Genomic DNA, 14,230 nt, shown 5'->3' on the forward strand with positions numbered 1-14,230 from the left:
TTCAGTACAGGATCTGTTACTATAGATTACTACTGTTGATGACTGATTTCAGTACAGGGCCCAGGTCTGTTACTATAGATTACCACTGTTGATGACTGATTTCAGTACAGGATCTGTTACTATAGATTACTACTGTTGATGACTGATTTCAGTACAGGGACCAGGTCTGTTACTATAGATTACCACTGTTGATGACTGATTTCAGTACAGGGACCAGGTCTGTTACTATAGATTACTACTGTTGATGACTGATTTCAGTACAGGGTCTGTTACTATAGATTACTACTGTTGATGACTGATTTCAGTACAGGTCTGTTACTATAGATTACTACTGTTGATGACTGATTTCAGTACAGGATCTGTTACTATAGATTACTACTGCTGATGACTGATTTCAGTACAGGTCTGTTACTACAGATTACTACTGTTGATGACTGATTTCAGTACAGGATCTGTTACTATAGATTACCACTGTTGATGACTGATTTCAGTACAGGGACCAGGTCTGTTACTATAGATTACTACTGTTGATGACTGATTTCAGTACAGGGTCTGTTACTATAGATTACTACTGCTGATGACTGATTTCAGTACAGGATCTGTTACTATAGATTACTACTGCTGATGACTGATTTCAGTACAGGATCTGTTACTATAGATTACTACTGTTGATGACTGATTTCAGTACAGGATCTGTTACTATAGATTACTACTGTTGATGACTGATTTCAGTACAGGGTCTGTTACTATAGATTACTACTGTTGATGACTGATTTCAGTACAGGGTCTGTTACTATAGATTACCACTGTTGATGACTGATTTCAGTACAGGGACCAGGTCTGTTACTATAGATTACTACTGTTGATGACTGATTTCAGCACAGGGTCTGTTACTATAGATTACTACTGTTGATGACTGATTTCAGTACAGGGTCTGTTACTATAGATTACTACTGTTGATGACTGATTTCAGTACAGGGTCTGTTACTATAGATTACTACTGTTGATGACTGATTTCAGTAAAGGGACCAGGTCTGTTACTATAGATTACTACTACTGATGACTGATTTCAGTACAGGATCTGTTACTATAGATTACTACTGTTGATGACTGATTTCAGTACAGGGTCTGTTACTATAGATTACTACTGTTGATGACTGATTTCAGTACAGGGACCAGGTCTGTTACTATAGATTACTACTGTTGATGACTGATTTCAGTACAGGGACCAGGTCTGTTACTATAGATTACTACTGTTGATGACTGATTTCAGTACAGGATCTGTTACTATAGATTACCACTGTTGATGACTGATTTCAGTACAGGGTCTGTTACTATAGATTACTACTACTGATGACTGATTTCAGTACAGGGTCTGTTACTATAGATTACTACTGTTGATGACTGATTTCAGTACAGGGACCAGGTCTGTTACTATAGATTACCACTGTTGATGACTGATTTCAGTACAGGATCTGTTACTATAGATTACTACTGTTGATGACTGATTTCAGTACAGGGACCAGGTCAGTTACTATAGATTACCACTGTTGATGACTGATTTCAGTACAGGATCTGTTACTATAGATTACTACTGTTGATGACTGATTTCAGTACAGGGTCTGTTACTATAGATTACTACTGCTGATGACTGATTTCAGTACAGGATCTGTTACTACAGATTACTACTGTTGATGACTGATTTCAGTACAGGGTCTGTTACTATAGATTACTACTGTTGATTACTGATTTCAGTACAGGGTCTGTTACTATAGATTACTACTGTTGATGACTGATTTCAGTACAGGGTCTGTTACTATAGATTACTACTGTTGATGACTGATTTCAGTACAGGATCTGTTACTACAGATTACTACTGTTGATGACTGATTTCAGTACAGGGTCTGTTACTATAGATTACTACTGTTGATGACTGATTTCAGTACAGGATCTGTTACTATAGATTACTACTTTTGATGACTGATTTCAGTACAGGGTCTGTTACTATAGATTACTACTGTTGATGACTGATTTCAGTACAGGGACCAGGTCTGTTACTGTAGATTACTACTGCTGATGACTGATTTCAGTACAGGGACCAGGTCTGTTACTATAGATTACTACTGTTGATGACTGATTTCAGTACAGGATCTGTTACTACAGATTACTACTGTTGATGACTGATTTCAGTACAGGGTCTGTTACTATAGATTACTACTGTTGATGACTGATTTCAGTACAGGATCTGTTACTATAGATTACCACTGTTGATGACTGATTTCAGTACAGGATCTGTTACTATAGATTACTACTGTTGATGACTGATTTCAGTACAGGGTCTGTTACTATAGATTACTACTGCTGATGACTGATTTCAGTACAGGATCTGTTACTACAGATTACTACTGTTGATGACTGATTTCAGTACAGGGTCTGTTACTATAGATTACTACTGTTGATGACTGATTTCAGTACAGGGTCTGTTACTATAGATTACTACTGTTGATGACTGATTTCAGTACAGGGTCTGTTACTATAGATTACTACTGTTGATGACTGATTTCAGTACAGGATCTGTTACTACAGATTACTACTGTTGATGACTGATTTCAGTACAGGGTCTGTTACTATAGATTACTACTGTTGATGACTGATTTCAGTATAGGATCTGTTACTATAGATTACTACTGTTGATGACTGATTTCAGTACAGGGTCTGTTACTATAGATTACTACTGTTGATGACTGATTTCAGTACAGGGTCTGTTACTATAGATTACTACTGTTGATGACTGATTTCAGTACAGGGTCTGTTACTATAGATTACTACTGTTGATGACTGATTTCAGTACAGGATCTGTTACTACAGATTACTACTGTTGATGACTGATTTCAGTACAGGGTCTGTTACTATAGATTACTACTGTTGATGACTGATTTCAGTATAGGATCTGTTACTATAGATTACTACTGTTGATGACTGATTTCAGTACAGGGTCTGTTACTATAGATTACTACTGTTGATGACTGATTTCAGTACAGGGACCAGGTCTGTTACTGTAGATTACTACTGCTGATGACTGATTTCAGTACAGGGACCAGGTCTGTTACTATAGATTACTACTGTTGATGACTGATTTCAGTACAGGGTCTGTTACTATAGATTACTACTGTTGATGACTGATTTCAGTACAGGATCTGTTACTATAGATTACTACTACTGATGACTGATTTCAGTACAGGATCTGTTACTATAGATTACTACTGTTGATGACTGATTTCAGTACAGGGACCAGGTCTGTTACTATAGATTACCACTGTTGATGACTGATTTCAGTACAGGGACCAGGTCTGTTACTATAGATTACTACTGTTGATGACTGATTTCAGTACAGGGTCTGTTACTATAGATTACTACTGTTGATGACTGATTTCAGTACAGGTCTGTTACTATAGATTACTACTGTTGATGACTGATTTCAGTACAGGATCTGTTACTATAGATTACTACTGCTGATGACTGATTTCAGTACAGGTCTGTTACTACAGATTACTACTGTTGATGACTGATTTCAGTACAGGATCTGTTACTATAGATTACCACTGTTGATGACTGATTTCAGTACAGGGACCAGGTCTGTTACTATAGATTACTACTGTTGATGACTGATTTCAGTACAGGGTCTGTTACTATAGATTACTACTGCTGATGACTGATTTCAGTACAGGATCTGTTACTATAGATTACTACTGCTGATGACTGATTTCAGTACAGGATCTGTTACTATAGATTACTACTGTTGATGACTGATTTCAGTACAGGATCTGTTACTATAGATTACTACTGTTGATGACTGATTTCAGTACAGGGTCTGTTACTATAGATTACTACTGTTGATGACTGATTTCAGTACAGGGTCTGTTACTATAGATTACCACTGTTGATGACTGATTTCAGTACAGGGACCAGGTCTGTTACTATAGATTACTACTGTTGATGACTGATTTCAGCACAGGGTCTGTTACTATAGATTACTACTGTTGATGACTGATTTCAGTACAGGGTCTGTTACTATAGATTACTACTGTTGATGACTGATTTCAGTACAGGGTCTGTTACTATAGATTACTACTGTTGATGACTGATTTCAGTAAAGGGACCAGGTCTGTTACTATAGATTACTACTACTGATGACTGATTTCAGTACAGGATCTGTTACTATAGATTACTACTGTTGATGACTGATTTCAGTACAGGGTCTGTTACTATAGATTACTACTGTTGATGACTGATTTCAGTACAGGGACCAGGTCTGTTACTATAGATTACTACTGTTGATGACTGATTTCAGTACAGGGACCAGGTCTGTTACTATAGATTACTACTGTTGATGACTGATTTCAGTACAGGATCTGTTACTATAGATTACCACTGTTGATGACTGATTTCAGTACAGGGTCTGTTACTATAGATTACTACTACTGATGACTGATTTCAGTACAGGGTCTGTTACTATAGATTACTACTGTTGATGACTGATTTCAGTACAGGGACCAGGTCTGTTACTATAGATTACCACTGTTGATGACTGATTTCAGTACAGGATCTGTTACTATAGATTACTACTGTTGATGACTGATTTCAGTACAGGGACCAGGTCAGTTACTATAGATTACCACTGTTGATGACTGATTTCAGTACAGGATCTGTTACTATAGATTACTACTGTTGATGACTGATTTCAGTACAGGGTCTGTTACTATAGATTACTACTGCTGATGACTGATTTCAGTACAGGATCTGTTACTACAGATTACTACTGTTGATGACTGATTTCAGTACAGGGTCTGTTACTATAGATTACTACTGTTGATTACTGATTTCAGTACAGGGTCTGTTACTATAGATTACTACTGTTGATGACTGATTTCAGTACAGGGTCTGTTACTATAGATTACTACTGTTGATGACTGATTTCAGTACAGGATCTGTTACTACAGATTACTACTGTTGATGACTGATTTCAGTACAGGGTCTGTTACTATAGATTACTACTGTTGATGACTGATTTCAGTACAGGATCTGTTACTATAGATTACTACTTTTGATGACTGATTTCAGTACAGGGTCTGTTACTATAGATTACTACTGTTGATGACTGATTTCAGTACAGGGACCAGGTCTGTTACTGTAGATTACTACTGCTGATGACTGATTTCAGTACAGGGACCAGGTCTGTTACTATAGATTACTACTGTTGATGACTGATTTCAGTACAGGATCTGTTACTACAGATTACTACTGTTGATGACTGATTTCAGTACAGGGTCTGTTACTATAGATTACTACTGTTGATGACTGATTTCAGTACAGGATCTGTTACTATAGATTACCACTGTTGATGACTGATTTCAGTACAGGATCTGTTACTATAGATTACTACTGTTGATGACTGATTTCAGTACAGGGTCTGTTACTATAGATTACTACTGCTGATGACTGATTTCAGTACAGGATCTGTTACTACAGATTACTACTGTTGATGACTGATTTCAGTACAGGGTCTGTTACTATAGATTACTACTGTTGATGACTGATTTCAGTACAGGGTCTGTTACTATAGATTACTACTGTTGATGACTGATTTCAGTACAGGGTCTGTTACTATAGATTACTACTGTTGATGACTGATTTCAGTACAGGATCTGTTACTACAGATTACTACTGTTGATGACTGATTTCAGTACAGGGTCTGTTACTATAGATTACTACTGTTGATGACTGATTTCAGTATAGGATCTGTTACTATAGATTACTACTGTTGATGACTGATTTCAGTACAGGGTCTGTTACTATAGATTACTACTGTTGATGACTGATTTCAGTACAGGGTCTGTTACTATAGATTACTACTGTTGATGACTGATTTCAGTACAGGGTCTGTTACTATAGATTACTACTGTTGATGACTGATTTCAGTACAGGATCTGTTACTACAGATTACTACTGTTGATGACTGATTTCAGTACAGGGTCTGTTACTATAGATTACTACTGTTGATGACTGATTTCAGTATAGGATCTGTTACTATAGATTACTACTGTTGATGACTGATTTCAGTACAGGGTCTGTTACTATAGATTACTACTGTTGATGACTGATTTCAGTACAGGGACCAGGTCTGTTACTGTAGATTACTACTGCTGATGACTGATTTCAGTACAGGGACCAGGTCTGTTACTATAGATTACTACTGTTGATGACTGATTTCAGTACAGGGTCTGTTACTATAGATTACTACTGTTGATGACTGATTTCAGTACAGGATCTGTTACTATAGATTACTACTACTGATGACTGATTTCAGTACAGGATCTGTTACTATAGATTACTACTGTTGATGACTGATTTCAGTACAGGGTCTGTTACTATAGATTACCACTGTTGATGACTGATTTCAGTACAGGGTCTGTTACTATAGATTACTACTGTTGATGACTGATTTCAGTACAGGATCTGTTACTATAGATTACTACTGTTGATGACTGATTTCAGTACAGGGACCAGGTCTGTTACTATAGATTACCACTGTTGATGACTGATTTCAGTACAGGATCTGTTACTATAGATTACTACTGTTGATGACTGATTTCAGTACAGGGACCAGGTCTGTTACTATAGATTACCACTGTTGATGACTGATTTCAGTACAGGGACCAGGTCTGTTACTATAGATTACTACTGTTGATGACTGATTTCAGTACAGGGTCTGTTACTATAGATTACTACTGTTGATGACTGATTTCAGTACAGGTCTGTTACTATAGATTACTACTGTTGATGACTGATTTCAGTACAGGATCTGTTACTATAGATTACTACTGCTGATGACTGATTTCAGTACAGGTCTGTTACTACAGATTACTACTGTTGATGACTGATTTCAGTACAGGATCTGTTACTATAGATTACCACTGTTGATGACTGATTTCAGTACAGGGACCAGGTCTGTTACTATAGATTACTACTGTTGATGACTGATTTCAGTACAGGGTCTGTTACTATAGATTACTACTGCTGATGACTGATTTCAGTACAGGATCTGTTACTATAGATTACTACTGCTGATGACTGATTTCAGTACAGGATCTGTTACTATAGATTACTACTGTTGATGACTGATTTCAGTACAGGATCTGTTACTGTAGATTACTACTGTTGATGACTGATTTCAGTACAGGGTCTGTTACTATAGATTACCACTGTTGATGACTGATTTCAGTACAGGGTCTGTTACTATAGATTACTACTACTGATGACTGATTTCAGTACAGGGTCTGTTACTATAGATTACTACTGTTGATGACTGATTTCAGTACAGGGTCTGTTACTATAGATTACTACTGTTGATGACTGATTTCAGTACAGGGTCTGTTACTATAGATTACTACTGTTGATGACTGATTTCAGTACAGGGACCAGGTCTGTTACTATAGATTACTACTGTTGATGACTGATTTCAGTACAGGGTCTGTTACTATAGATTACCACTGTTGATGACTGATTTCAGTACAGGGACCAGGTCTGTTACTATAGATTACCACTGTTGATGACTGATTTCAGTACAGGGTCTGTTACTATAGATTACCACTGTTGATGACTGATTTCAGTACAGGGACCAGGTCTGTTACTATAGATTACCACTGTTGATGACTGATTTCAGTACAGGGTCTGTTACTATAGATTACTACTGTTGATGACTGATTTCAGTACAGGGTCAGTTACTATAGATTACCACTGTTGATGACTGATTTCAGTACAGGGTCTGTTACTATAGATTACTACTGTTGATGACTGATTTCAGTACAGGGTCTGTTACTATAGATTACTACTGTTGATGACTGATTTCAGTACAGGGTCTGTTACTATAGATTACTACTGTTGATGACTGATTTCAGTACAGGGACCAGGTCTGTTACTATAGATTACTACTGCTGATGACTGATTTCAGTACAGGATCTGTTACTATAGATTACTACTGTTGATGACTGATTTCAGTACAGGGTCTGTTACTATAGATTACTACTGCTGATGACTGATTTCAGTACAGGGTCTGTTACTATAGATTACTACTGCTGATGACTGATTTCAGTACAGGGTCTGTTACTATAGATTACTACTGTTGATGACTGATTTCAGTACAGGGACCAGGTCTGTTACTATAGATTACCACTGTTGATGACTGATTTCAGTACAGGGTCTGTTACTATAGATTACTACTGTTGATGACTGATTTCAGTACAGGGACCAGGTCTGTTACTATAGATTACTACTGCTGATGACTGATTTCAGTACAGGATCTGTTACTATAGATTACTACTGTTGATGACTGATTTCAGCACAGGGTCTGTTACTATAGATTACTACTGTTGATGACTGATTTCAGCACAGGGTCTGTTACTATAGATTACTACTGCTGATGACTGATTTCAGCACAGGGTCTGTTACTATAGATTACCACTGTTGATGACTGATTTCAGTACAGGATCTGTTACTATAGATTACTACTGTTGATGACTGATTTCAGTACAGGGTCTGTTACTATAGATTACCACTGTTGATGACTGATTTCAGTACAGGGACTGTTACTATAGATTACTACTGTTGATGACTGATTTCAGTACAGGGACCAGGTCTGTTACTATAGATTACTACTGTTGATGACTGATTTCAGTACAGGGACCAGGTCTGTTACTATAGATTACCACTGTTGATGACTGATTTCAGTACAGGGACCAGGTCTGTTACTATAGATTACTACTGCTGATGACTGATTTCAGTACAGGATCTGTTACTATAGATTACCACTGTTGATGACTGATTTCAGTACAGGGTCTGTTACTATAGATTACTACTGTTGATGACTGATTTCAGTACAGGGACCAGGTCTGTTACTATAGATTACTACTGTTGATGACTGATTTCAGTACAGGATCTGTTACTATAGATTACTACTGCTGATGACTGATTTCAGTACAGGGACCAGGTCTGTTACTATAGATTACTACTGTTGATGACTGATTTCAGTACAGGGTCTGTTACTATAGATTACTACTGCTGATGACTGATTTCAGTACAGGGACCAGGTCTGTTACTATAGATTACCACTGTTGATGACTGATTTCAGTACAGGGTCTGTTACTATAGATTACTACTGTTGATGACTGATTTCAGTACAGGGACCAGGTCTGTTACTATAGATTACTACTGTTGATGACTGATTTCAGTACAGGATCTGTTACTATAGATTACTACTGTTGATGACTGATTTCAGTACAGGGTCTGTTACTATAGATTACTACTGTTGATGACTGATTTCAGTACAGGGACCAGGTCTGTTACTATAGATTACTACTGTTGATGACTGATTTCAGTACAGGGTCTGTTACTATAGATTACTACTGCTGATGACTGATTTCAGTACAGGGACCAGGTCTGTTACTATAGCTTACCACTGTTGATGACTGATTTCAGTACAGGGTCTGTTACTATAGATTACAACTGTTGATGACTGATTTCAGTACAGGGACCAGGTCTGTTACTATAGATTACTACTGTTGATGACTGATTTCAGTACAGGATCTGTTACTATATATTACTACTGTTGATGACTGATTTCAGTACAGGGTCTGTTACTATATATTACTACTGTTGATGACTGATTTCAGTACAGGGACCAGGTCTGTTACTATAGATTACTACTGTTGATGACTGATTTCAGTACAGGATCTGTTACTATAGATTACTACTGTTGATGACTGATTTCAGTACAGGATCTGTTACTATAGATTACCACTGTTGATGACTGATTTCAGTACAGGGTCTGTTACTATAGATTACCACTGTTGATGACTGATTTCAGTACAGGGTCTGTTACTATAGATTACTACTGTTGATGACTGATTTCAGTACAGGGACCAGGTCTGTTACTATAGATTACTACTGTTGATGACTGATTTCAGTACAGGGTCTGTTACTATAGATTACTACTGTTGATGACTGATTTCAGTACAGGGTCTGTTACTATAGATTACTACTGTTGATGACTGATTTCAGTACAGGGTCTGTTACTATAGATTACCACTGTTGATGACTGATTTCAGTACAGGGTCTGTTACTATAGATTACTACTGTTGATGACTGATTTCAGTACAGGGACCAGGTCTGTTACTATAGATTACTACTGTTGATGACTGATTTCAGTACAGGGTCTGTTACTATAGATTACTACTGTTGATGACTGATTTCAGTACAGGGTCTGTTACTATAGATTACTACTGTTGATGACTGATTTCAGTACAGGGTCTGTTACTATAGATTACTACTGTTGATGACTGATTTCAGTACAGGGTCTGTTACTATAGATTACTACTGTTGATGACTGATTTCAGTACAGGGTCTGTTACTATAGATTACTACTGTTGATGACTGATTTCAGTACAGGGTCTGTGACTATAGATTACTACTGTTGATGACTGATTTCAGTACAGGATCTGTTACTATAGATTACCACTGTTGATGACTGATTTCAGCACAGGATCTGTTACTATAGATTACTACTGTTGATGACTGATTTCAGTACAGGGTCTGTTACTATAGATTACTACTGTTGATGACTGATTTCAGTACAGGGTCTGTTACTATAGATTACTACTGTTGATGACTGATTTCAGTACAGGGTCTGTGACTATAGATTACTACTGTTGATGACTGATTTCAGTACAGGATCTGTTACTATAGATTACCACTGTTGATGACTGATTTCAGTACAGGGACCAGGTCTGTTACTATAGATTACTACTGTTGATGACTGATTTCAGTACAGGGTCTGTTACTATAGATTACTACTGTTGATGACTGATTTCAGTACAGGGTCTGTTACTATAGATTACTACTGTTGATGACTGATTTCAGTACAGGGTCTGTTACTATAGATTACTACTGTTGATGACTGATTTCAGTACAGGGTCTGTTACTATAGATTACTACTGTTGATGACTGATTTCAGTACAGGGTCTGTTACTATAGATTACTACTGTTGATGACTGATTTCAGTACAGGGTCTGTGACTATAGATTACTACTGTTGATGACTGATTTCAGTACAGGATCTGTTACTATAGATTACCACTGTTGATGACTGATTTCAGCACAGGATCTGTTACTATAGATTACCACTGTTGATGACTGATTTCAGTACAGGATCTGTTACTATAGATTACTACTGTTGATGACTGATTTCAGTACAGGGACCAGGTCTGTTACTATAGATTACTACTGTTGATGACTGATTTCAGTACAGGATCTGTTACTATAGATTACTACTGTTGATGACTGATTTCAGCACAGGGTCTGTTACTATAGATTACTACTGTTGATGACTGATTTCAGTACAGGGTCTGTTACTATAGATTACTACTGTTGATGACTGATTTCAGTACAGGATCTGTTACTATAGATTACTACTGTTGATGACTGATTTCAGTACAGGGTCTGTTACTATAGATTACTACTGCTGATGACTGATTTCAGTACAGGGACCAGGTCTGTTACTATAGATTACCACTGTTGATGACTGATTTCAGTACAGGGACCAGGTCTGTTACTATAGATTACTACTGTTGATGACTGATTTCAGTACAGGATCTGTTACTATAGATTACCACTGTTGATGACTGATTTCAGTACAGGGACCAGGTCTGTTACTATAGATTACTACTGTTGATGACTGATTTCAGTACAGGATCTGTTACTATAGATTACTACTGTTGATGACTGATTTCAGTACAGGGACCAGGTCTGTTACTATAGATTACCACTGTTGATGACTGATTTCAGTACAGGGACCAGGTCTGTTACTATAGATTACTACTGTTGATGACTGATTTCAGTACAGGGTCTGTTACTATAGATTACTACTGCTGATGACTGATTTCAGTACAGGATCTGTTACTATAGATTACTACTGTTGATGACTGATTTCAGTACAGGGTCTGTTACTATAGATTACTACTGTTGATGACTGATTTCAGTACAGGGTCTGTTACTACAGATTACTACTGTTGATGACTGATTTCAGTACAGGGTCTGTTACTATAGATTACTACTGTTGATGACTGATTTCAGTACAGGATCTGTTACTATAGATTACTACTGCTGATGACTGATTTCAGTACAGGGTCTGTTACTATAGATTACTACTGTTGATGACTGATTTCAGTACAGGGTCTGTTACTATAGATTACTACTGTTGATGACTGATTTCAGTACAGGATCTGTTACTATAGATTACTACTGTTGATGACTGATTTCAGTACAGGGACCAGGTCTGTTACTATAGATTACTACTGTTGATGACTGATTTCAGTACAGGATCTGTTACTATAGATTACTACTGTTGATGACTGATTTCAGCACAGGGTCTGTTACTATAGATTACTACTGTTGATGACTGATTTCAGTACAGGATCTGTTACTATAGATTACTACTGTTGATGACTGATTTCAGTACAGGATCTGTTACTATAGATTACTACTGTTGATGACTGATTTCAGCACAGGGTCTGTGACTATAGATTACTACTGTTGATGACTGATTTCAGTACAGGGACCAGGTCTGTTACTATAGATTACTACTGTTGATGACTGATTTCAGTACAGGATCTGTTACTATAGATTACTACTGTTGATGACTGATTTCAGTACAGGGTCTGTTACTATAGATTACTACTGTTGATGACTGATTTCAGTACAGGGACCAGGTCTGTTACTATAGATTACTACTGTTGATGACTGATTTCAGTACAGGATCTGTTACTATAGATTACTACTGCTGATGACTGATTTCAGTACAGGGACCAGGTCTGTTACTATAGATTACTACTGTTGATGACTGATTTCAGTACAGGGTCTGTTACTATAGATTACTACTGTTGATGACTGATTTCAGTACAGGGTCTGTTACTATAGATTACTACTGTTGATGACTGATTTCAGTACAGGGACCAGGTCTGTTACTATAGATTACTACTGTTGATGACTGATTTCAGTACAGGGTCTGTTACTATAGATTACTACTGTTGATGACTGATTTCAGTACAGGGTCTGTTACTATAGATTACTACTGTTGATGACTGATTTCAGTACAGGGTCTGTTACTATAGATTACTACTGTTGATGACTGATTTCAGTACAGGGTCTGTTACTATAGATTACTACTGTTGATGACTGATTTCAGTACAGGGTCTGTTACTATAGATTACTACTGTTGATGACTGATTTCAGTACAGGGTCTGTGACTATAGATTACTACTGTTGATGACTGATTTCAGTACAGGATCTGTTACTATAGATTACCACTGTTGATGACTGATTTCAGCACAGGATCTGTTACTATAGATTACCACTGTTGATGACTGATTTCAGTACAGGATCTGTTACTATAGATTACTACTGTTGATGACTGATTTCAGTACAGGGACCAGGTCTGTTACTATAGATTACTACTGTTGATGACTGATTTCAGTACAGGATCTGTTACTATAGATTACTACTGTTGATGACTGATTTCAGTACAGGGACCAGGTCTGTTACTATAGATTACTACTGTTGATGACTGATTTCAGCACAGGGTCTGTTACTATAGATTACTACTGTTGATGACTGATTTCAGTACAGGATCTGTTACTATAGATTACTACTGTTGATGACTGATTTCAGTACAGGGTCTGTTACTATAGATTACTACTGCTGATGACTGATTTCAGTACAGGGACCAGGTCTGTTACTATAGATTACCACTGTTGATGACTGATTTCAGTACAGGGACCAGGTCTGTTACTATAGATTACTACTGTTGATGACTGATTTCAGCACAGGGTCTGTTACTATAGATTACTACTGTTGATGACTGATTTCAGTACAGGATCTGTTACTATAGATTACTACTGTTGATGACTGATTTCAGTACAGGGTCTGTTACTATAGATTACTACTGCTGATGACTGATTTCAGTACAGGGACCAGGTCTGTTACTATAGATTACCACTGTTGATGACTGATTTCAGTACAGGGACCAGGTCTGTTACTATAGATTACTACTGTTGATGACTGATTTCAGTACAGGATCTGTTACTATAGATTACCACTGTTGATGACTGATTTCAGTACAG

The 14,230-nt window shown here is 37.2% G+C and overlaps 1 protein-coding gene across 1 annotated transcript in view; it reads right to left on the reverse strand.

The window, feature by feature from the left end:
* The window catches only part of LOC110512130 (2-hydroxyacylsphingosine 1-beta-galactosyltransferase), a 200,695-nt gene that overhangs the window by 157,456 nt on the left and 29,009 nt on the right, over window positions 1-14,230 (reverse strand). The window lies entirely within an intron of this gene.

This window comes from Oncorhynchus mykiss, unplaced genomic scaffold (genome assembly GCF_013265735.2).
Source record: "Oncorhynchus mykiss isolate Arlee unplaced genomic scaffold, USDA_OmykA_1.1 un_scaffold_87, whole genome shotgun sequence".
NCBI classification, from domain to species: domain Eukaryota; kingdom Metazoa; phylum Chordata; class Actinopteri; order Salmoniformes; family Salmonidae; genus Oncorhynchus; species Oncorhynchus mykiss.